Below are 25,327 nucleotides of genomic sequence, written 5' to 3'. Positions count from 1 at the left end.
GAAATCGTTTCTAACCTAGGTTATTATTTTTTCCTTGAAGAGCCACAATCTCTAACTCTCATCTTGGGAGACTCCAATTCATTCTGAAGTATAACATACACACACGTACGCAAATCATTTAAGCTCTAACTTCAAAAATAAATGCTGAGCCATCTCTCAATACCGCCCACCTACCCTACCCCATATACACTGCCCTCCCACTTTTTTCCAGAAGGAATGTGAGTGACGGAAAGAATAAGGAAAACATATTTTGAAATCAAACAAAAAAATGTATTACAGCCCCTTAAAATAAATCACTGTCATAGATGGCAATGAGATTAATGCAAATGAATGATGGCCGTGGTCAGAGGATTTCTTTCTGCTAGACAGTTTCGCACACACAAAAAATCAACTGGAGTTGGAGCATGGAGAGATTAACAGAGCACCGTATTTGAAGCATCTACTATGTGTCAGGCCCCAGACATAAATTATAATCAGGATAGAAAGTTGTACAAAGTCTGAGAGAAGTAGATTTTTTTGGTCTACATGTTCTAGATAAATTGCTTTAATCCATTTAAAGTTAAGACATCTCCAATAATAGGATGTTAGGCATTTTGTACTATTTGACTTCGATAATGTACTTAGAAAAGAATGCCTGGCACATAGGAGAAACTTAAATATTTGTTGAATGAGTGAATGGCTATAAGTACTTTTCAAAGGCGAAATAAATCCTCTGCCACTTCTAATGTATTTGGAAAGACATCAGTAAATGGCTATCGTAAGGAAGATTGCAGATGCTAGTTAAGATAATCTGTGTAGTAGTTTATTTATTCTGCTATAGAATTTTTGTTCAGAACCCTTGGGGGAAAACTTTTGTGATTACTTCCAGGCTGGCAGTCAGTGACTCTACTCCAGAACAAAATCTCAAACCAAGCCCACGTCCTCTCTTCGTGTCCCTGCCACTTAACCATCCAGTTGTTAACACATTTAAAATCTGACAGGTTATTTTACTTCCAAAATGATACTAAGAGTCACACATGTCAGAACTCTACTTGATAAGTTGTGTTAGTTTCAAATGCAGTATGTGAGCACTGAACCCTCACTCTTCAAATCCTGCAAAGTGTATCGATAATTATGCCAAATCCATCCAACAGTTGATTGAGGTGTTTTCAGTTTGATACGGGTGTCAACAAAGTGAAAATTTACTTTATTCAGATCTTTGCCTCATATGTTGAATGGAAAAAAATCCATTTATACATCACAGATTCATCCCTAATACTAGAAATTAGGAGAAGGTACCTCAGATGCTGCACACATTTTCTTTGTGGTTACAGAGGTGACTTTGCCACCTGGTATCCTGTCCCTCTTTATTACACCCAATTATATCTGTCATATGTAAAAGTTCTAAGAAGGATACAAATTTGTATAATTCTCAGGTGGTTCTTTACAAAGAAATAGATTTTTTTTTTAAGATTAATACATCGTTAATTATAAAGTAAATGTTATAAGGATATCTACCATGATCTCTTTTCAGGCCTCTCCTAATATAATCTTACATGTTCCTACTGTATCATCAGTGGCTGAACTCCAGTCTGAGAAAATTCAGTGATGGAAACTTTTTACTTGGGCTTCCCACATTTATCTGTGACATCCCCAGTTTGTAGCTGTATTTGTGCTAGAGCAGACAGCAGTAACCAATGAAGAAAACAGGAGTAAAACAATTTCGTATTTAAAGTGATGTCATAAGGCACCAAGGTAGCAATCCAGGAAGCCTCAAAATACATTTTGTAACCAAATCAATGTGAACGAAAATTAGAAACTGAGTAAAAAAGAATCATTTCTAATAAATTATAGACAAACATTGGAATGGCGAACATCACCATATATATTAAGTTTACAAAGGCAGAAGTTTAAGAAAGTGTAAACTTAATTTTATGATTATAAAGCTCTTCAGTAGATATATTACAGATTAGATATTGTAGATAAATTGATCTCTGGCGTATGCATGGTTTTTTCAAATGTTAATTCTTGGCAATACAATAGAGAACAATTATTTTGTAACTGTACATGTTTCTGTTCTAGAATTCTTTCCCTGTAAAATCCTCTGGTCATGGGCAACAGTGGCCTGAGGTTAAAAATCTAAACATAAATTCATCGTCATCTTCTAATTTTGTGGCCTTGAGCTTTTGACCCAAAGAGGTGTTGGGAGTTTACAAGGGCAGGACTAAAAGGAACAAACACTTGTCTTTGGAGCCCAAGCCCTGACCTTAAAGATGTAAAATGAACTGCCTACTCCGGAGGATACTGTTATAGTCAGGTATGTGAAAATGAGCAGTAGGAATGTGAAAGAAAGACAGAAAAAAATGAGAGAGATGGGGGTGGGGGCAGGGTGGGGGTAAGGAAAAGCATTTTAAAGATTTTTGGTTTAAGTATTTAGTGTGTATATATACATATATATATATATATATTTTTTTTCCCCATGGTCTGCTTTTAAAACTGTAGATAGAAGAGATACGCTTCTGACTTTTCATGAATTGCTGTGAAATTTGGTTACATACATTATTCCAACCCTGGGGGGTGGGGGGAGAAACAATTATAGTTCATTATATGCATCTCAAGTTGTTTATTCCTTATGATGCACAAGGATAGTTTAAGGACATGTTTCTGCCAAGAGCTTTTTCCCTCCCCCCAAATAATTTCACAACAGAGTAAAAACACATGGACTTTATATAAAATAAAAATAGAAGTGATATAAGGGTTGTATTTTTATAGCTGTATTTGAGTACATTTCAAATGAATGTTTGTTAAACAGGGGGAAAAATCAGACTGGCATTGTCGTGATTCTAAGCGAATTAGGTGAGGCAGGAACAGGAAGAATCTGAGTAGCTTGCATTTAATTAGCACTTACTGGTACAAAATAAATTAGACAGATTTGTCTTGTTTTATGAGCAAGATCCTGTTTTTCTATTTCATTTTCTTTGTGCTTTTGGTAAGGACGGATCTGGCGCTTTGGATACTAAATAGGCAACTAATTCAATTGGTGCTTTCTCCAAGGGTCTGCTTGCAAACCGGTGCCAGACTCACTGGTCCTTTGTGTACTGCCCGCCCTGCATGTGTCTGGGCTCCCCTGGCCAGTCCGTTTTTTGTCTCTGATGGTTAATAAGCTTTGAGCCTAGTAGTCAAATGTGGTGGGAACGGGGACAAGACGAGGGTCCTTAGTGAAGGTGTTTGTTGTTAAATAGAACAATTCAGCTGTCTCTTTAGAAAACTTGACAAAAGGAAATGCTCCCTGCTGAAAATTTTCTTAGCCTGTTGCACAAAAGATGAAGTTTGTTTAAGAAATTGCTGCTAAAGAAAGCGTCAACCCATTAAGGTAATTATATGGAACCTGTGCCGTATAACAGCTTAATTGATGTTAATGTTTGTCTAATTGGTGATTGGGAGAGTGCAAAGGACTAAAGGTCTTCCGAGCACTTTCAGTCACGGCTCTGAAAGGGGCTCTTCTGGTTTTCACAGTTATAACAATGCCTGCGCGTCTTTCTCAGATTACGCCTTGTTTTCAGCCCCTTACAGCATTCTGCTCCACTACTTAAAGCGTAAAATAAGGGTGAAGAGCCATTGTCTAATGCAGCCTTTTTCAAAGAGTGTTTCTGACAGGGATTGTTCTAGGAATCAGGCAGGAGAGAAGGGAGTGTGAGAGGTGAAAGCCACTATCACCCACTTGTGTCACCTCCCCAATGAGCAGCAAGAACCGCCTAATTGCTGCATCTGTTTTTTTTTTTTTCCTCCAACCCTCCATTCTCTTAAACAAGATCCTTACACCGATGCCACATGTTCTGTGGAATCTATCAAACAAAACAAAACAAAAAAACACCCCAACCTGGCTGACATTTTAAAAAAAATTGGCATAAAAAGAACCGTTATGAAAACATACATAACAATTAAATGCATGCACAAAAGTCTACGAAGTTTTATCTTTTCTAAGAATTCATACTCTAGTATGGACATATTTACAAATATAATTAGACAAAACAATACATGTGTGTACCTAAACACGTATATGTGACTTTTCTGTGCAAAGATACAGGCATGATTATTACATGGATTCTCATGTATACAGACACAAGTGTATAGATTTTCAAAGCTTGCATTTGTTTTCATATGAGAAAGCCATTTAAATGTGTCACCCATCTTTATGGTTTAAAAAAATATCATTGATCCAGGTTATAAACTCAAATGCTTAAATATTTTGCATCCCAAGGTAAACTGACTGAAGAGCCAAGACTTGTCTTAAAAAAAATCTCAGCTTACACACTCATTCTTTCACACATACACACACACACACACACAATGCATTTAATATCCCCCATCTCTGAAAAGTTCTAGTTCTCAAGGTTTTCAATTTTTATGTTTTACATTCCTATATTGAACAGATTGATATTTTCCTGTTTGTTCTCTTTAAGATTTCTTTTCTACATACAGAGTGTATTCATGTGCTATCCTAATGAGGAAATGACGAGTTTTTATCAACCTTATTAAACATACACCCAGAAGATATCCATTTTAATAAGGGGCCAATTACTAAGTGTGTCTTCAGTTAGAAAGAACTTAGCTTTTACCTTGTTCTTTGGCTCTCCATGTCTCTAATTAATTGAATCTTGAAATCGTTGGACTTTCAGCTTAAGAGAAGACTGAAGAAGGGAACTTAACAACACTGCCTATTCCTTTATGTCTAGAACAGGCTAAAAAAAAAGAAAAAAAAAAAGAAAAAAAAACACCTGTAATGCTAAAAGACTCAGGCTTTTGTCTGTTTCTAATATTACTTTTCTGCCTAATTGCCATCACTGCCACGTACATTAGGCCTTTTTTCAGCAGGGTTAAAACAGGGCCAGTGATGAATGGAAAACTGATTGTACTGCTGTCAAACTTGAATGTGAGGCTTATTCTAGAGATAGAAGTATGAGGAAAAGGACAGAGAATTGCACTTCATTAAAGCTCCACCAAGCTGATTGGAGTGGAGGAGGTAATTGAGATTTAAAGTGGCATTCCCATCACACTGTCCCTTTTTCAACTTAACAACTGTCATTCAAGCCACATAGGGCAACAATTGGCCAGATTTCCCAGCTCTTCTGAGTAATAAAACAGACACTCACCTTCTGGCTATTCGTTTTACTTACTTTGTTCTAATTTCCAATTCATGTGTCATTAGTGAACGAAGATTGACAAGAAATAGCTTTGACCTCACAGATTTGACCTTCAACCCCAGAGACCCAACTCTAGTCTGAACATAGGTTGGAATATGCTAAGAAACACCTTTCCTTTGCACAAGAATGAATGGCAGTTTTTTCATCATTGTACCACCCCCTGCTTGCCACTACATTTAGACTATGAGACATGTCAACTGCCTGTCACAATTACAATAGACACAGCAAACCAGAATTTTCCCCAAATCCAAGGGGAACTTCCTGAACAAAGAGTAAATTTTATTGCACAGATTTTGGAGACCTCCAATTTGTAGAGCCATAATGAATGCATCCCACAGACAAATAGGTAGTTGTTAATTATCCCAGCAATTTCTTTTTTTAATGAACAACACAGCGTGCTAAGCCTTCATATCCTACACTGTTACCTGATGATCTCATCACATTTGAAAAGATGGTAGTCTGGGAAGAAGGCATTATTATAGCAAGTATGCATGACAATAAGTTACATGATTATAATCCCTTATTATCATGATGTAATAAAAAGAAAGTGTGATATTTTGGAAACAGATGGTTCTGGCTATATCTTTACTGCATCAACTGAAGTAAGTTTACCTATAGTATCCCTTTAAGATAAACATAATCTTTATATTTTCCTCGACTGATTATTCTAAAGCTTATATATACTAATTTTGTGTCATCAAAGCATGCTGTGGATAAAAATAAAATTGCTGAAGGGCAAGACCTATGACCTGAATAAGAACCCTCAATAAATTTAAAAGTAATTTATATATTTTACATAGTTTTGAATAGAAATTGAATCCTGGAAATCTATTATGGTAAGGAAACTGTTATGGTTTCTTTATACTGGGTAACAAAATATTGGGATGATTCTAGTATTACACACCTAAAAAAGCAGAATAATGAAATACACCACTTTATTGTGCTAAGTGTTTGAAAAGTTGACTGTTTCCTTCATGATAAAACATTTTGAAAACACTGCCAGGTTACTGCTTTGACTTCAACTTAATGAAATGTGAAGTCATTTTCATTTTACCAGCAATATTCATTCTTCAGTAGTTTTTGAAATCATGGGTACGTGACTATACTGACTTCACTTTAATGGATGTAACAGTCATTTGGTTTCCCCTTGTAATACTCTCCTATTATAACATGGATTTGCATAACTCATTGTGCTTCACTGTGTTTTCTGAATTTCTTACTTGTACGGCTAAAAAAAGGAGGACACAATGTATTTTCTTACTGGAGGAGGCATTAACTTTCATGAAAAATCACAATTGTTACTACATCATACATAAGTACTCTTAAAGCCACTACCCTCAGAACATTTAAATAAAACTCAAAGAACTGATTTCTTTTGAAGAAGCTGATTAGCATATAAATACAAAAGAATCATTTCAGAATAGGACACACTTCCAGTGTATGACATAGTAAGAGTTTACTGATAATTCTAAAAATTCAGGGAGTCTATTGTGGATAGAGCATTCTTTATTAAATCTGTGTCACAATTATGTATGAAACATGCTTTCAGGGTAATGACAATAACATATTTACCATCACTTTGCCCTGATGCATGTACCCTCCCTGTTACAACAGTGATCTTCCAGCCCAACAGTCAAAAAAGCTCTTTGTATTTGGAATTTTGCTTTCTCATGGGTGAATTTTCATGTCTTTATAGGTCAGAGAAGGTCAGAACTTATAGTTTTATCTCAACAGCACATGTGTGGTCATTGAAAGAAATAAATCTCAGACTGTTGGTAGCTTCTGTAGAGATGTCTTTTATCCTGCACCTGTGACAATTACCCTGTGTTAGTGAAGCTAACAAGAGTTAGGCCATAGGTCAAGGGTCAGGGCACTGTCAAGAGGAAGTTATTCTTCAGTCCACTAAATCTCTTATCATTTTCATCTAATGTGATATCCACCTGTCAGTCAGAGAATGTAGGCCATTGTCTTGTTCTAAGTGCTGCACTTTCTGCCTCAAAGAGAGCACATTTTATTACTTTTCTCATAATTACCATCTTCTAGCTTTAAAATGTCATCTTCAAAATAAACACACTGAACTAATAAATATTATTTTCAGACTAAAATAAAAATAAGGAGCGATATTAAAAACAAGTTTCAGGCATTCACATTTGTTTGATTTAATGGTCCTATATTGTGAATTAAGTCAAAAGTCTCAACCAAATGAATAATTAAATGAGTAGCATTTGGAGAAATAACAAATGGCAGAACAGCTTGACAACGTAACGTGTGCCTAAATGTGTGTCTACGTGTGGGCAGGTTCATCCCAGATATTATGGGCTGGCACCACACCCAGCTAACAAGTATGTTTCTGGAATATAATACAGCATCATCTGAGAAATATTTTCATAATGGACTTCGGTTGAGTTGATATGTATACATGGTATGATCTGCTTATGCTATACCTGGATATAATAAAATTCCATTTAGAATGTGGTATAGGCTCAGCCATCCTAGTAGTACAATATGCAAACTGCAATTCCTCCTGTCATGAGATTCAACTTGTAAGGGAAACTTTATCTCAAAGAGACTTCCTTAAAAACAAAACAAAACAAAAAACTACTAGGTATCTCAAAGCATTAAAAGAGCAGAATGTATAGTTTGAGTCATAAGGTTAAAAATGACTAAGTTGGGTTGCTTAGACCTTCTCTTTCAATGCAAGGATACTCAATCACAAAGAAGCTTCATGCTATCCTCGGTCTCCAGAGAAATGTAAAGTCAATCTCAAGCATTTTCATATGTCCCTTTCTTTCTGATAACTCCTATAAGAATAACATAGTGGGATGGAAAGTTTTAGAATGGAAATCAGGGATCATATACTTTCCTCAAATCTGCTACTGGCTAGTTAAATAGCATGAATCTCAGTTTCCCTAGCTGTCAAATGGGAGTGAGAGTTCATTATTCCCAACCCTATGGATTTTTAAAGGATTAACAGCATCTTTCTGCATCCTCACTACAGATAGAAACCTCTCCTCTGTGCTCCCTAAAAAGAGTTTTATCTTAATTCCTAATAAAAACATATATATTCCACCCTCACAGCCTTGATCTTTCTGAGGACAGGGATGGTGTTTTTTTCATTTTATCTCCCAAGTATTTAGCAGAGTGCCTGAAGAATCAATGAATGAAGGAATCATTCTTAAGGTGACTATACATCTTATTTTTTGCCTATTTTTTCATGTTTAATTATTAATAGGCCCCATTCACTTTCAAAATTATCCAAGTTTGGATAACAATTATATGGTATTTATTACCTCCTTAATGGATACTTCTTATATCACTATATGGAAACTACTTATATCACTAGTTTACTTGAGATATATTAATACTCGCTCGCATTTCTCTTTTCTTCACAAAATAACTCCAGTTCTTTTGCCTTTCTTTATTGTCTGTTTTAAACTTTGGAGATTATTTTAGTGAACAGTTGAAGCACAGATTTGGACTTCGACATTTACTGTCATCCAATATTTAAATCACCCTGGTCCAAAGGCAACGCTGGAGTTCCTTACAATTATATGGTTATAGGATTCTAATAAATATAGTCCTATCCTTTGACGTGTCTCCTAAATTGTACCTAAAGATCTCACATTTTACTGATTATCATTTTAGGTAACCAGCTCTCTGTCTTACTTGTCATGGCTATACATAAACTCTGTATTATTACAGGTTTTGGAAAAAATAACCCTCTACTAAGAAGCAGAAATAAACAGTACATTCCAGTAGGCCTTGTCTTGGAAAACACTAATTCTGTAGACAGGACCCACTTGAAAGAGTGAGGATGACATAATAGTTTTGTCTTTACAATAATAATTATCATAACAAATGACATCTTAAAATATGAAGCACATGGTTCAAAAGTTGGTATACTTGGTCTCTGTGTCTGAGTATAGCAATATATTAGAAACATGACCATTGCTGATTCCAGAATGAAAAAAATGATTTTCCTACGAAGCCACTCCCAAATTCAACCACCTCTTTGCCCAGCCTGGACATGTTTTTCACCGATGCATTCAAACATTCTATATGCTGATATATCAAAGACTGATATGAAAACAAACAAAAATAGAGAAAAATGTGGTTTTTGTAAGATAGAACTTTTAGCTTAAAATAACATTTTCAATATATTTTTCCAACTGAAATATGGAGATTTATTGTAGGCTCTTTAAGAACTTACACCACCGTTACTAGTCCCATGTATTAAATATGTGACTCAGTTTTAGCTTTTAAAGTAATACGTAAGCAAATGTCCTCAGATACTATTCAGAGTAAATGAGCTGATTCTTACACTAGAAGAGCCTGGCTGCCTTCCATTTAATTTTAGTTCTATTGCTTTATATTCTTCATATCGTATCTAAGTAGAAATAGAGGGAAACTTACAGGTGAGTCATGGCAATCACTTCTGACCAGCCACCAGCTGAGTCACCAAACCATGGAATTGCTCTTAATAGGCATATCACTCACAAAGTTTCAAGGCGAAAATCAGAATGGCCCTATACATTTTAATATTTTCTAAATCTTTAAGATAATTACATCTTTAACCTTGTTTCAGCTTGAAAATATTAGTTGAGCGTGAGCAAAGATAGACAAGTCGGGCTTCCCTGGTGGCGCAGTGGTTGAGAATCTGCCTGCCAATGCAGGGGACACGGGTTCGAGCCCTGGTCTGGGAAGATCCCACATGCCACAGAGCAACTGGGTCCGCGAGCCACAACTACTGAGCCTGCGCGTCTGGAGCCTGTGCTCCGCAACAAGAGAGGCCGCGATAGTGAGAGGCCCGCGCACCGCGATGAAGAGTGCCCCCCGCTTGCCGCAACTAGAGAAAGCCCTCGCACAGAAACGAAGACCCAACACAGCCATAAATAAATAAATAAATAAATAAAAATTTTTTAAAAATAGAAAAGATAGACAAGTCAAAATAATATGACACTTCCTTGATTTCTCAATTTTTTTTAGCATCTCTCTATGGTTACCTGTAATCAAACCTCAATTCAACTGTTTCCAAAAAGTTACAAAAGCTAATAACAACAAAGGGAAAGAAAAAGAAGTGTCTGTTTCTATGCATGAATAATATACATTCAGGGAAAGGAAACTTGAAATCTTTTCAAAACATAAGGACCTGAATGATTTTTGTGAAAGGCAAGTTTATTCCTTTCAATGATCCATAAAGAATGTTCTACTTCTCTACATTAAACATGTAATAAGCCCTCTTCCCTCAATGCAAACTATGAAAATCCACCCAAAATGGCCTCAATTAAATACATGGCCATCCGCCTCAAAATCTATTCAGCTGAGCATGAAAGTCACCAAAGTAGAAACATGATGGTTTTACCTTGAGTATTCTAAAAGAATTAAAAAGTATTCAAGTAGAGGAAAATAAGTATCTGAAAAAAGGAGTTTGGTGTCATCTCTCACCTCCTCTTGGCTCCTGTAGGTTTGTTGATTCAGAAGCTCTGGTTCCTTTTAAGATTTTCAGAGATTCCTGGTCAAGATGTCGGTGCAGGGGAAGATCCTGAACTGACCTCATCCCACGGACACACCAAGCCTACAGCTATGTATGGAACAATGTCCTCAGGAAAAAAAAAACAACTAAAAACTGGTGGAGCGACCCCTTCTCATCAGGCAACGAGAGGGAAACCACCTGGAAGCAGGTAGTAAAGGCTGAGACGCCGTCTCGCCATAAACTGCACCCTCAGCAAGGCCACCCGTAACTGCGAGGGAACTCAAAACCTGGAGCTTCTCCCTGAGGAGTGAAGGGTTTGTACCTCACATGGGACACGCCAACTTTTAAGACTGGTACTAGAGAGACAAGCCCTCAATACACCTGGCTTTGAAGACCAGCAGGGCTCACTCCAGGGGCTCACTCGCTGGAGACCCAGGGGGTGTGGCAAACCGAGGAATGGCTCTTAAAGGGCCAGCGCACAGACTCACCTACTCCAGGGCTCAGCACAGAAGCAGCCCATTGAAAAGTGCCCAGACTTGACGTGGAAAAGACTCAGGTGCTAACTTTTAAGCTTTGGTCTGAGAGATACTAGTCTTCTAGATACTCTCCAGGGATGGAGGCTGGTGGGTGCCATCTTCCTTCTCTCCCTCTGCCTTGCTGAGGCCAAAAGTTGCCATCTTTTTTTTTTTTTCCTCTTTCTTTGTTTGTGCTCTTTTTCTTCTTTTTTTGGTGGGTGCCATCTTTGCACTACCTATCTGCCTCACTCCAGCCAGTGGGCACTATCTTTGTGCTCTTCCTCTGACACATTCCAGAGTGTTAGTATCTCCCAGAGGGGAGCCTCGGAAAACGAGTCCCCCTAAAATCGAGTTCCCTTACTGGATCTTTTGAGCATGAGCTGCCCGTTTTCCTTGCTTGACACCCTGCAAACGGACCCTTACTTTGCTGCAAGCACTTGCTGCCAGAGTCTGGCTTTTTGTACCACAGGCACATGAACCCTTGCTTGGTTACACCTCTACATAGGTCTGGTGACCCAGGTTTGTGGCTGTCACTCAGGGATGCCCCTTGACCACCTGGCTCTGGAGGCCAGGTGGGCTTGCATTCCTGGACTGTAACAATCAGAGAGAAAGTTCTCATCAGACGACCACTCCCAGGGCACTGCAGGGTTAGCAGACTGAAACACACCCCCAGTCTTTCTGAGAAAGACGCCTATTTGCTTTTCCAGGAGCTTTGGCCCGAGCGATAGGCTTTTGGCCTGGCACACTTAACAGGGACCTACGGAGGTGCTCTCAGGGAACTGAGGCTGGGGGATGGAGTCTATGTGCTTTCCCTCTGCCTTGCTTCATCTCAATGGTATCTCCCAGAAAGGAGCTTCTCTGGCGCCCTGATTTTTGTGGCCGCTGCCAGGAGACAGTCTATATCACCTGGCTCTGGTGACCAGTGGGGCTTATGATCCTAGGTCCCACAAGACTGTAGCCAATGAAGAAAGAGTTCTTAAACAGCTATCGGCTCTAGGGCACAGCAAGAGGCAAAAGATCCAAGAGCTCAGTCTTTCTGTGAAAGAGGACTATTAGCTTATCACTATAGCTGCAGCCTGGAGGGGCAGGCTTCTCTAATTAAACACCTAAGGGCTGACTGTAACCCTTTCCTGAGACCTCAAAGGGTGGGCGCTATTTCGTGCTCTCCCTCTGTCTTGCTCCTGTGCCAGCATCTCTTGGAGGGGAGCTTTTTACCCACCCCAGTTTTTATGTCTGGTGTATAGTATTCCCTTATTATCCATTCGATGACTGCAGGGTCTGTAGTGATATCCCCATTTCATTTCTGATGTCGCTAATTTGTGTTGTCTTTTTTTCTTGTAAGTCTTGCTTAACTTACAAGGCTAGAGGTTTCTATTTTATTAATCTTTGCAAAGATCCATCTCTTTATTTCATGGATATTTCCTCTACTGTTTTTCTTTCAATTTCACTGATTTCTGCTTTTTATTATTTCCTTCCTTCTGCTTGCTTTGGATATATTTTGCCCCCACTGATGAGTCCCTGACTGGGAGGGTGGGAGTGCTTCATTACTGACACCACGGGGGAGGGGGGAAGAGGGTGGGAAGACACCACCCTAGCTGGGAAGGGGACTGGCACCTCATTATAGCTAGGTGAGGGTTTAAGTTCAGGCTCTCCAGGTGTTCGTACTGCCATCATGGGGCAGGGGTAGTGGGCAGGTGGGGAGGTGGTGGGAGGGCTCATTACTTCTTGGTGGGGGATAAAAGTTTCAGCTCTCTACTCAGGGACCTCTCTGATACCACCCCAGCGAGAGATCTCAGTAGCCTCATTAAAGCTTAGAGAGGGTGGAATTCCAGGCTCCCCACTTAGCCTTTACTGGTGTGAGTAGGGGCTGGGCCACAATTTTTTCTGCAATGTTTTGGCTAAAGTAAAGCGGTTACTGTCTTAAAATTATCTGTTTTGTTAGACTGCTCCTTTCCTGTCCTTTGGCTGGAAAGCAGGCCTTTGTTGGGGCTTACTGTGTCTTTACCAGTTGGCATTGCCAGGCTACCAACTTCTTCACCTCCAAGTTTGGAATACATGAAGCAAAAGGAAACCTAGGGAACTCACTCCTAGCCAGTCTGTCTTTTTCTCTTCACTTTTCGAAATCTCCTTATGTTTGTTTTATATGTATGTCCAGGGTTTTTCATTTTACTCAGGGAAAAGTTTGTCTAATTTATCTTTCCCAAAGTGGAAGTCAATCCACTTTATATTTATAATTTAAAATTTTTTTTTATAATATAGCATATATTATTTTGGTGATGGTCCATTTAGTATATAGTAGAAGTTCTTTCTCAATAGAAAATTTAGACCAACTCATCTTGGGAGTAATTGGATAAGCAAAGATAAAGCCATGTTGATAAAAACTACCTTAATATCATTTTTATGGACTTTCTGAAAGCTAGAAAATGTACCAGTACACAGTTCCAGATCTGAACTACCTAAAAGCAATAAAATATTTTGAATTACTGATTCCCAGAGTTTAGGGGAAAAGAGTAAAATTCTCTAAAGAATTTTAGGAAGTAGAATAGACTTGCCAAAATTTTTGTATTCTAACTCAAGAAATATTTACTATTATTTAGTGAGATTTGGTTTCTTTTATTAAAAATACTACAATTCTTTTATTGTTCAGTAACATCAAGAACTGTTTACATTGGCTAAGCTGTTTGAAAAAGTGTTTCCATGTGCTCTTTCCAATTGGCAGAGTTCTGCAAATACCTGAGTTATGTCTCAGTGAGCTCTGTTGCTTAGACCTAAAATATATCTCAATGAAAGAAGAGTAATTATTTTGTATTTAAATAATATAAAGGGTTGTCGGATTTAGCAAAAACAAAGTAAAACAGAAAAACATACAGGACACCAGTTAAATTTGAATTTCAGATAAATAGCAAATAATTTTTAGTACTGTATAACTAGGCCCCATGCAATATTTATTGTATACTTAGATTAAATAATTATTTGTTGTTTATCTGAAATTCAGATTCAACTGAGTGTCCTGTATTTTATCTGACAACCCTATATTTTAAAATGTCAAAGGAAAAATATAGCTCACTATACAAGAGCTAGATATAGATAGATAGATATAGACATATATGAAATGTTTTAAAGGATCAAGTAAAATGTTTCTATTTTAGAAATTGCTCTTAGTAGATCTATCATAAAAGTTAACACAAAAGCAAAGAATTATGACCCAATAAAATACTAAAGCAGAATGAAAATGATTGATTAATTGGTTAGGAAGTATAAAATAAATATATTTTACCCTTTCTTTCTGTGTGTGCGTGTGTGTGTGTGTGTGTATGTGTGTGAAAGAGAGAGGGAGGAAGGGAGGAAGGAAGGAAGGAAGGAAGGAAGGAAGGAAGGAAAGGAAAGGAAAGATGACAGATTGACTTGATGGAAGGGGTGGTAAAAAGTGGTGAAAAATCCAAAAAAATCTGTTTTTACATTGGAAAACAGACTATATTAGTGCTTTTGCTGAGAAAAATAAATGCCTTTGAATCCTCAAACAGAGATTTGCTAAAGGAGAAGGAGGTGTAGATGGGGAACAATGCTAAATGCAGGGCAGGGCTGGGTTGAGGGATGATTACAATTTAGGGGCCAAATACTATTTTATTTTTTTATCTTTAGCCTACTCATATGGAAACACTTTTAAGCATTAAGTATTCTAACCTACAAGAAGTTATTATTGTCATTAATCATTATCTTTGGAATAGTAAGCTAGTATAAAACTAGACTGGGAAAGCTTTCATTCTTTCATTCAATATTTTACGTCTGGAATAAGGAAAAATGAATCAAAGGTTAGTAAAGATTTTTGTTGGATTCAAATGCCTTCTAAAGTTTGACCTGAGTTATTTTATTTTGCTTAGGGGGAGTCTTCTTATAACACAGATCCAAGGGTACATCACTGGATTAAGTCAGTGCAATCCTACCTGGTAATCAAACTTCAGTATTATCTATACTTAGCTACAAACTGTATGCCAGTGATAGTTTCCTTAGGTAATCCTCTTCTCATTGTCAAAACCAAATCAAGACCAAATCCCCACCCTGTCTTTCATGGGGCCCTTCAGTGTGATCCCAACCTCTCTTCTAACCTTTTCTCTGGCTGTTTCCCCAATGGCAACCCATGAGACAATCCAATCGAAATTACTCATTGCCGAAGCCCTTTACCTTCCTCTCTCTCTGTTTTGTTCTTGACATAGTCCACACTTTCATCTTCCTCCCCAGATCCCACTTTTTCTTGTAAAAATTCTCACTTTCTTTTAAAGGCATAACTTAAATTCCTCTCTACCACATAGATTATTTCGTGATTGGTAGACTCAGTTGTTCTCACTACCTACTTTGATTTTTCACCTTATTCCTTAATGTTATTTAACATATTTGCATTGACTCATCACTATTTAGTTACATGTGGTCCTCCCAGGAGACAATAAAATCTTTGAAAATATGGTCTATGATTTACTCATTCATCTTTGGGCCCCTGCTATAATTTTATTAGTTCCTCAGACTCTGTAAGTGTTTCATAAAGATTTGTCTAGTAGTATCATTCAGCCTAAAGTTTTGTGGTTTCCAATTAATGACTTAGACTTTGGGTAAGAACTCTTTTCACATTCCTATGTTGTCAGGCTTGTCATTTGCCAAAATGGAGTAAACGAACCACTGGAACATGACTTCAATGATTGGGTCAACAGCTTTTATTAATAAATAATCAAAATGGCCAATTAGGAAAAAAAAGACTGAAAGTGGCTTGGTAATTTCAAGTGCCTTAACTCCAGCTGAGTGCTTGTGAAACCAATTCTCAGAAACAACAACTAGGATTTAAAGAACCCAACATAAGATTCTATATAATTCTTACAATGGAAAAGAAATAATTACAGCTTACTTTATAGGCTTTTTCTGATTTAGTTGAAACTAGTATAGCTGAGATACAGTGTCAATTTGGGAAACTTGTTAAAGGTTTTTATCTTTGCTACTGGAAAGGAGATGAAAGTTTAAAATGAAAACTTACCTGTGGAAAAAAGAAAAAGAGAAAAATTGCAAAAGGTAGGGAAATTACAGAGTCTACAATTTTTGGTGTTCGTGATTTTCCACTATTCCTGGGAGATAACCTTGAAATTGGATGACAATAAGAGGTGCTTGTGGCAAGTACTTCAGTTCTTATGAGATTTCCAATATCATTTAGATTTACCATGGCCCAAAAAATGCCTTAAAATGCTATAGCTTCTCTTATTTTCAAAGTTTTAAAGATGTTTTAAAACCATTCCTGATATTATGAGCTCTTTAAATGGGGGGGGGTGATATCTGTAATTCCTCAGGTGAATCCTTTTCTTCACATCTTTTTTTAACGACAAAAATGTTCACTCTGCATTAACAGAGTAACACTGATTATTAATCTGGTAGGGAAAGCAAATCTCTGTAAAACTCTGTTAGGGTCTCAAAATGCCCTCTTCACCTGAACCTCCTACAAGCCCTGTCCTTCCTTCAAAGTTCAATTTAGCTCTCACATTCTTCAAAAAGCCTTTTCTCCCCTTTCAGTCCTTGGTGATAACCCCCTAACTTGAACACCTGTTATATATTTGTCACTTGGCACACAGTACCTGGTAGATTTAATTACTTTTTATGCTGCTCTTGTCTTTCAAATTATAACAAGGCCCTTAAAGTCAGGGTCTCTTATTACAGAGTCCCAAGCATAGTGGGGCACTGTCAATAGATGTATGTGGTTTTAATAGAGATGATTTTGCCTCAAATTTATGGAGCTCCTGTTTGGTCCCTTTCATTGTATCAAGCAAGGAGAGTGCCATAGAATGAATTCCGCCCCCCACCCCCCGGCCATATGTTGAAACCTAACCCTCAGTGTGCTGGTGTTAGGAGGTGGGGTGGGGCCTTTGGTAGGTGATTAGGTCACGAGGGTGGAGCCCCCATAATGGGATTAGTGCTCTTATAATGGTGCCCCTTCCACTATGTGAGGACACGGGGAAAGACAGCCAACTGTGAACCAGGAAAAGGGCCCTCAGCAGACACCAAATCTGCCAGCACTTTGATTGTGGACCTCCCAAGCTCCATAACTGTGAGAAATAAATTTCCATTGTTTATAAGCCACTCACTTGTCTACGGTATTTTGTTATGGCAGTCCAGTTGGATTAAGACAGGGAGAAAGCAAGCAATGCTAAATTTCTGCTGAATGAATAAATAATTTCTCAAACCATGTAGATATTCATAAATTCTAAACATAAGTACAAGATAACCATGCTCAGGCTGTCATTTATCTAGGTACACTCCTTCAAACAGCAGTCTCAGAAGACTTTCTGTTGGATAAACATATCTGAGGAACACAACGTACTATACCACCCTCTTGACCATCTGCAATGCACACTTTCTATTAAAAGTTCTGAGAAATCCAGGAGTAAAGATACATTTTGAACTCAACCTTTAACCCTTCATTCCCTAAACTTGTTGGACCATGTAACCTTACATAGTTTAAAATTGCTGTTTTGTGGAACACGCTTTGAGAAACAAATGGAAATGCACGTTTTGAACAGCATCTAACCCACCTATCTTCACCAGAAGGGAGTGGTGGGTGGGATGCTGCTCAGGTGAAGCTGTGAGGCCTCAGGTGAGGCCTTTCTCACACAGGACCACATCGTCATTCTCTTGGCATCTTTCTGTGGTTCCTTGACCAACAGAGTGAATTTCATAGCTACTTGTTAAATACTAAAAGTTTGGCACACTGCTATTCTCATGAAAGCATATACTCCATACATTTAATAATGATGTAGCGAACAAGAAAACTAACTCTAACTTGAGGGCAAATTATAAGTAAAAAAATAAAAAATAATTAAGTGTAGGCTGGCACAGGTTGGAAACGTTTAAAGCCATTTTGCCGCAATAAAATATAGGCAAGTCCCTGAATGTATTTATCTGTTGCCTTATATTTCAGGAAAAATAAAAGCATCCTTCCTATATTCAGTTATTCAGAGTTCCGATATTTTTCTGCTGAGTCACATCAGATAATTGTCACCTGCCTAATTTTTAAAACAGTTATTGTTGTTATTGTTTATCCTATACACTAAAACCTAGGACGTGGGTATGGTCATTGTGGTGGTTCTTGCTCAGTGTAAACCAGGACACTTGTAGTTCTGGTTGCACTGGGCAACCATCTTGGAAACATGAGGGAAATCACTGTAAGAATGAAATCAGCAAGTAAATAAACAAAGGAATGATGTCCGCATGAGGCCTGAAGAGAGGGAAAACACAAAAAATAACAGAGAATTTTTGCTCCAGCTAAAGCCTTCCCTACTTCTGATTTGTATGCTACATAAGATAACATATCTTCTTTAATATTTAGGCTTAAATTAGATTTTTCTGCCACTTACAAATAAAGACATCATACTTGATATAGAATCTGGTCCTAAAAGTGGGGTCTTATAAGCAATAGACCCTAAAACATAGAATGAAGTTAGTACAGTGATGACACCTACACCCTAGGCTGTGAAGTTGGCTTTCCTCGTAATGTGCTAGGGCAACAGCTGCTTCAAATGTTGCCCATCTCTATCTAGGGGCGCAAACCATGAGTTCACTGAGGCTTTAGCTCTAGGATACTTACTAGGGAAACTTCGGTATTTTAAATTATGTGGTATATAAATGAGAGACTCAGTAAGAAGCAGAAAGCACACTCAGCTGCAATTTTGAGAACTTAATGAAGAGACATTTTATACAGGTGTAAACAGAATTAATGGAACCAACTTGGAATCTGAGGCACCTACATGTTGATGATACTAGGAAGCCATTAGCTTCCTTCGGCCCATAGGGCTAAGGGAAAGAAACCGTTTTACTGGAGCACAGAGAAAGTGAAAGCTATAAAGGAAGACAACCACTGCAGGAACTGTGGCAACCTGATTCAGAAGACGTTTGCCAGTCTCCCACAGATTACTCCTCCTAGCCAAATCACAACTGGTTACTTTTTACCAAAAAGATCTACAAAAAGAAAGGGAGGGAGGGAGGAAGGGAGGGAGGGAGAGAAGAAGAGGAAGAAGAAGGGAAAAAAGATTGGGATGTTGGGATGCACATGTCTTGTTTGAAGGCATTTTGGACGATTTTGATCTAATGTTCCTATGTGATAGGTTTGTTGTTACTGTTTTTCCCTCAAATAAGATTCTGGATCTAATTGTTGGGATAAAATCTTAATGAGAAGTCCTCTAATGTGTCTCACCTGAGTATCAAAGATACACTTGTCACCCCTCTGCTGGCCAGATGACAAGAAAACAGAAATAATATCAGAGTGGCTTCCCTGGCATTGCAGTGGTTAAGAATCTGCCTGCCAATGCAGGGGACACGGGTTCGAGCCCTGGGCCGGGAAGATCCCACATGCCACGGAGCAACTAACCCCGTGCACCACAACTACTGAGCCTGTACTCTAGAGCCCACGAGCCACAACTACTGAAGCCTGCATGCCTAGAGCCCGTGCTCCACAACAAGAGAAGCCACCGCAATGAGAAGCCCACACACCACAATGAAGAGTAGCCCCTGCTCGCCACAACTAGAGAAAGCCCATGCGCGCAGAAACGAAGACTCAACGCAGCCAAAAATGATAAATAAATAAATAAATTTAAAAAGAAATAACATCAAAAGGTTGGGTGTCATTGTGTGGCAGGCAGGATTTAAAACAAAATTGCTTTGAGGGCACAAGTTAAAGAAACACTACATTGCCCCTAGAAGCTAGGAATGTGGAGAAAAGAGCGTGGCTAGAGCACCGGTCTGCAGCAACCTGGGTAATATGCTTCCATGTATGAAATGTCATTCTGCCATCTCCTTACCTATCTCTACCCCAGGCTCGGAGGCAAACCTTCAACCACAAGCAATACGGGGTCCAGAATGAAGAGTATACTGAAGAAACTACGCATTTGAAATACTTATACTAAATTTTCACCACAAAAAAAAAAAAAAGAGTCCAAGGAACAGAAAAGAGAAAGGAGTGTTTGGAGGAAAGAGATGGAAAGAGGGTAAAAGGAAACATAAAACAAGATATTGGAGCAAATAAAAATTTTGTAATAGGAAAGACTATAAGATTACAACAAACAAACAACTATTTCTAAACTGTAAAATACTAAATAAATGTGAGGTAAATTTTAGAAGAAAAGTATATGTCAGCTTTTCATCTAATGATTATTTTCATGATATACTTCATTGTGCATGTCTCATTGCTGTTGTTGCAATAAAATCAAACATAAAAATAGGGTCATAGGAGTTCAGATAATTAAATCCAAAAATTTTTACATAGACTCCAGAAAACAGGATATTTTAAAATATTCCCTGAATGTACACGCCTGTTTTTAAAAATAGATCTGTGAAAGCCTGAATACAATATTTAGATTATATATATGTGTATATATATATATATATATATATATATATATATATATATATATTCATTCTTTTTCTGATTCTTTTTCCATATAGGTTATTACAGAATATTGAGTAGAGTTCCCTGTGCTATACAGTAGGTCCTTGTTGGTTATCTATTTTATATATAGTAGTATGTGTATGTTAATTCCAAGCTCCTAATTTATCCCTCCCCCCTACATTTCCCCTTTGCTAACCATAAGTTTGTTTTCTAAATCTGTGAGTCTGTTTCTCTTTTGTAAATAAGTTCATTTATATCATTTTTTTAAAATTAGATTCCACATGAGTGATGTCATATGATATTTATCTTTCTCTGTCTGACTTATTTCACTTAGTATGATAATCTCTATAGGTCCATCCATGTTGCTGCAAATGGCATTATTTCATTTTTTTATGGCTGAGTAATATTCCGCTGCATATATGTACCACATCTTCTTTATCCATTCCTCTGCTGATGGACACTTAGGTTGATTTCATGTCTTGGTTATTGTAAATAGTGCTACAATGAACATTGGGGGGTGCACATATATTTTTGAATTATGGTTTTCTCCAGATATATGCCCAGGAGTGGGATTGCTGGATCATATGGTAGCTCTATTTTTAGTTTTTTAAGGAACCTCCATACTGTTCTCCATAGTGGTTGTACCAATTTACATTCCCACCAACAGTGTAGGAGGGTTCCCTTTTCTCCACACCCTCTCCAGCTTTTATTGTTTGTAGACTTTTTGATGATGGCCATTCTGACCGGTGTTAAATTCTTGAATTTGAAATTGAGAAGTGACTCCTTAGGAAGATTATCTAGATTTCCACCATTTACTATATGTGTTTCTGAATATGAATTATGAAATAGGTTCTTATATAATAGTTATACTTAAATTTTGAGTATGATATTCAGAGACTCCATTACAAAACTTAAAATGAAACCACACTGGGAAATCTGGTTCAACAATTAGACACCTCCCCCAACCTCTCTAGTGCCCCAAAACACTTCCCTTTCAAACTCATGTAAAACATAATCAGTCACATGTGAAACTAGATATCTTTAAATATGATTCTTTAAACTTCATTGGGGTGGAGAAATCATTTAAATAATTTGGTTTATCCTTCATTTCCCTTGTAGATTCAGCTGTTTTTATGATCCATTTTACACATCGTCAATAAGAACTTGAAGGCTTAAAGCCAGTTTGATCTATTGAATGGGATCATAAGATCTGCACAGACCTTCAACCCAATGCCACAGGTACATCCTTCTTTCTTTTTCCTTGACTGAAGTATATTTGATTTACAATGTTCTGTTAGTTTCTGGTGTACAGCAAAGTGATTCAGTTATACACACATATATATTTTTTTCATATTATTTTCCATTATGGTTTATTACAGGATATTGAACATAGTTCCCTGTGCTATACAGTAGGACTGTGTTGTTTATCTATCTTATATATAGTAGTTTTGTATCTGCTAATCCCAAACTCCTAATTTATCCCTCCCCCACTCCCTTTCCCCTTGGGTAACCATAAGGCTGTTTTTTATGTCTGTGAGTCTCTTTCTGTTTTGTAAATAAGTTCATTTGTATCATATTTTAGATTCCACGTATAAGTGATATCATCCCTTTAAAAATCCCATCAGAAAAAAAAAAAAAAAACTTAGGAATAAATATGACCAAGGAGGTAAAAGACTTATATCTGAAAACTATAAAACATTGACAAAAGAAAGTGAAGATGATTCAAAGAAATGGAAAGATATCCCATGCTCCCAGACTGGAAGAATTAATATTGTTAAAATGGCCATACTATGCAACGCAATCTACAGATTTAATGTGACCCTATAAAACTACCCCTGACATTTTTCACAGAACTAGAACAAATAATCCCAAAATTTATCTGGAACCATAAAAGACTGAGCATTGCCAAAGCAATCCTGAGGAAAAAGAACAAAGTAGAGTCATAACCCTCCCAGACATCAGACAATACTACAAAGCTACAGTAATCAAAACAGAATGGTATTGACACAAAAACAGACATATGGATCAATGGACCAGAATGGAGAGCCCAGAAATAAACCCACACACCTATTGTTAATTAATCTTTGACAAAAGAGGCAAGAATATACAATGGAGAAAAGACAGTCTCTTCAGCAAGTGGTGTTGGGAAAGCTAAGCAGCCACATGTAAATCAATGAAGTTAGAACACTCCCTCACACCATACAAAAAATAAACTCAAAATGGTTTAAAGACTTAAATATAAGACATGACACCACAAAACTCATAGAAGAAAGCACAGGCAAAACATTCTCTGACATAAATCGTATCAATGTTTTCTTAGGTTGTTCTCCCAAAGCAATAGAAATAAAAGCAAAAATAAACAAATGGGACCTAATCAAACTTATAAGCTTTTTCACGGCAAAGGAAACCATAAACAAAATGAAAAGACAACCTATGGTCTGGGAGAAAATATTGGCAAATGATACATCCTTTTTTTTTTAAAATAAATTCATTTATTTATTTATTTTTGGCTGCACTGGGTCTTCATTGCTGCACACGGGCTTTCTCTAGTTGTGGCGAGTGTGAACTACTCTTCTTTGCAGTGCGCGGGCTTCTCGTTGCGGTTACTTCTCTTTGTTGTGGAGCATGGGCTCTAGGCACACAGGCTTCAGTAGTTGTGGCTCGTGGGCTCAGTAGTTGTGGCTCATGGGCTCTAGAGCACAGGCTCAGTAGTTGTGGTGCACGGGCTTAGTTGCTCCGTGGCATGTGGGATCTTCCTGGACCAGGGCTCGAACCCATGTCCCCTGCATTGACAGGCGGATTCTTAACCACTGCACCATCATCCTTTTTTAATAAAACCTAAGTATGTTTTCATCACAGTCCCTGCTTTACAGAAGCCACAACTTTATTCCCTCTAGCAGGTTTCTTACCCCTATGATAAGGTCTGTCACACTGTTATAATTATCTCTTTATTTCCTTGTTTCCTCCATTAAACTATAGGTTCCATGAACATTTTATTCAATCTTCATTACATTGCTAAATGTTTCCAATTAGTATATTCTCATTATATAAAAAGATTGAATAAATGACTAATTTACATGTATTTAAAGTGGAAGAAATGGACTGTTTTTCAGAATATAATTTATATTCTGATTTTAAAACTGCCAGAGGTTTTGAATTACCCTCAAAGTCCTGAGGAGGAAAGACTTTTTAAGTAATTTTACAAAATACAACGAAGAAAATTCTTATAAAATATTTTCATACGCGTGAGACCAAGAGTTAATGTAAAACACACGTAATGACAAAACTCACTAGAGGCTCATCTCTCTGTGGCTGCCAACTGACTAGACCAGATTGCTTAAAATCAAATCCATCCATTTTCTAAGTTTCTTTTTTTTTTCTATAGCTGAGATTACAATCTATCATTTAGAGAGAATCTGACACCTAGATAAAAGCAAGTACATAAAAAGGAATCGAAACTGATGCAGAAGGAAAAAAGTACAAATAGGCTGCTTTTCTGCTAGTTAAAATGACAAGGTTCAGAGCTGAGGAGATAGCAGGAGATAGCATCAGAGAAAAAATTTTTCGGTCATTTTTATCAAGTGACTTGTAGGTGAAGGAACATGGAAACATGTCAAAAATTAATCATATCTTCTAAGTTCATTGTTCTAAAATCCTTCCTCCCTCTTTCCTGCTATTCTGTGCATTTAAGATACTCTTTAGTATGAAATTAATTTCATATTTGCTCTAAAGATAATAATATCTAACCAGTCTGCTTACCGTGTGAAAAATTTAATCACAAACCAGTCAGAAAATAATTATCAGTCAAGCCATAATTACCATGTACATTTAGTACATGGTGTACCTATTGCTTTACACTTGATAAGTATACTAAGCAGAAGTATGCTTCTACATCTTAAGGGCATCTTAAAAGAAGGATTTCTATCCATTTGTAAGCCAATCATTGGGAACTGGGGCTGGTTATGATTTCCACAGTTTCTTATTGCAACCAAGAACGATAATCAAAAAAATCAAGGCAGTAAATGCTTCAAAAATACAAATGCGTTTAGTAGCTTAGAAAGGAATAATGGTGTCAAATCATACAATGGGATGGAAAGTACATTGTAAAGAAGGAAAGAAGAAAGAAAGGTAGGAGAGAGGGAGGAAGGAAGAGAGGGAAGGAGGAAATAGTCCTGTCTTGGGCATATACTATGCACTGAATAAATTCTATATTATTTTTCTATTAGGTTAAAGCATATGAAATTACTGATATCATTTTTATCTACAAAAAACATAATTTTCGTATCGTTCAACCCTAGTATGTTCAAGGTTATTTTTCAAAATTTGTCTTTGTATCGGACTAGTGGTGAATGAATAACGTGGCAAGGCACTCCCATCTGGACTGAGAACACTGACAAGCCTGGCCATCTTAGATGGCCAGGTCTGTCAGGTTCAGTCTGCACAACCAGAGCCTCTTCTCTACTGGGAACCAGAAGCCTACAAGTAGCTGTTTTCCACAAGGTGTTTAATTCTTCACTGCACAGGAATGCCTTTGTTTCAGAACCTTTGCCGTCTGTGTTGTGATTTGCCCAATCAGGACTTGCCATAAAATCTACATGCCATTCTCCCCACCACTATTACATCTAACACCATGGGGTTTACCAGATCATATAGGCCAGGTAGCAAAGCTACTTTTTTTTTTAAAATAAATTTATTTATTTTATTTATTTATTTTTGGCTGTGTTGGGTCTTCATTGCTGCACGT

This window comes from Balaenoptera borealis, assembly GCF_965194805.1.
Source record: "Balaenoptera borealis genome assembly, chromosome: 3".
Classification (NCBI taxonomy): Eukaryota; Metazoa; Chordata; class Mammalia; order Artiodactyla; family Balaenopteridae; genus Balaenoptera; species Balaenoptera borealis.
Note: the sequence above shows the minus strand (reverse complement) of the source record.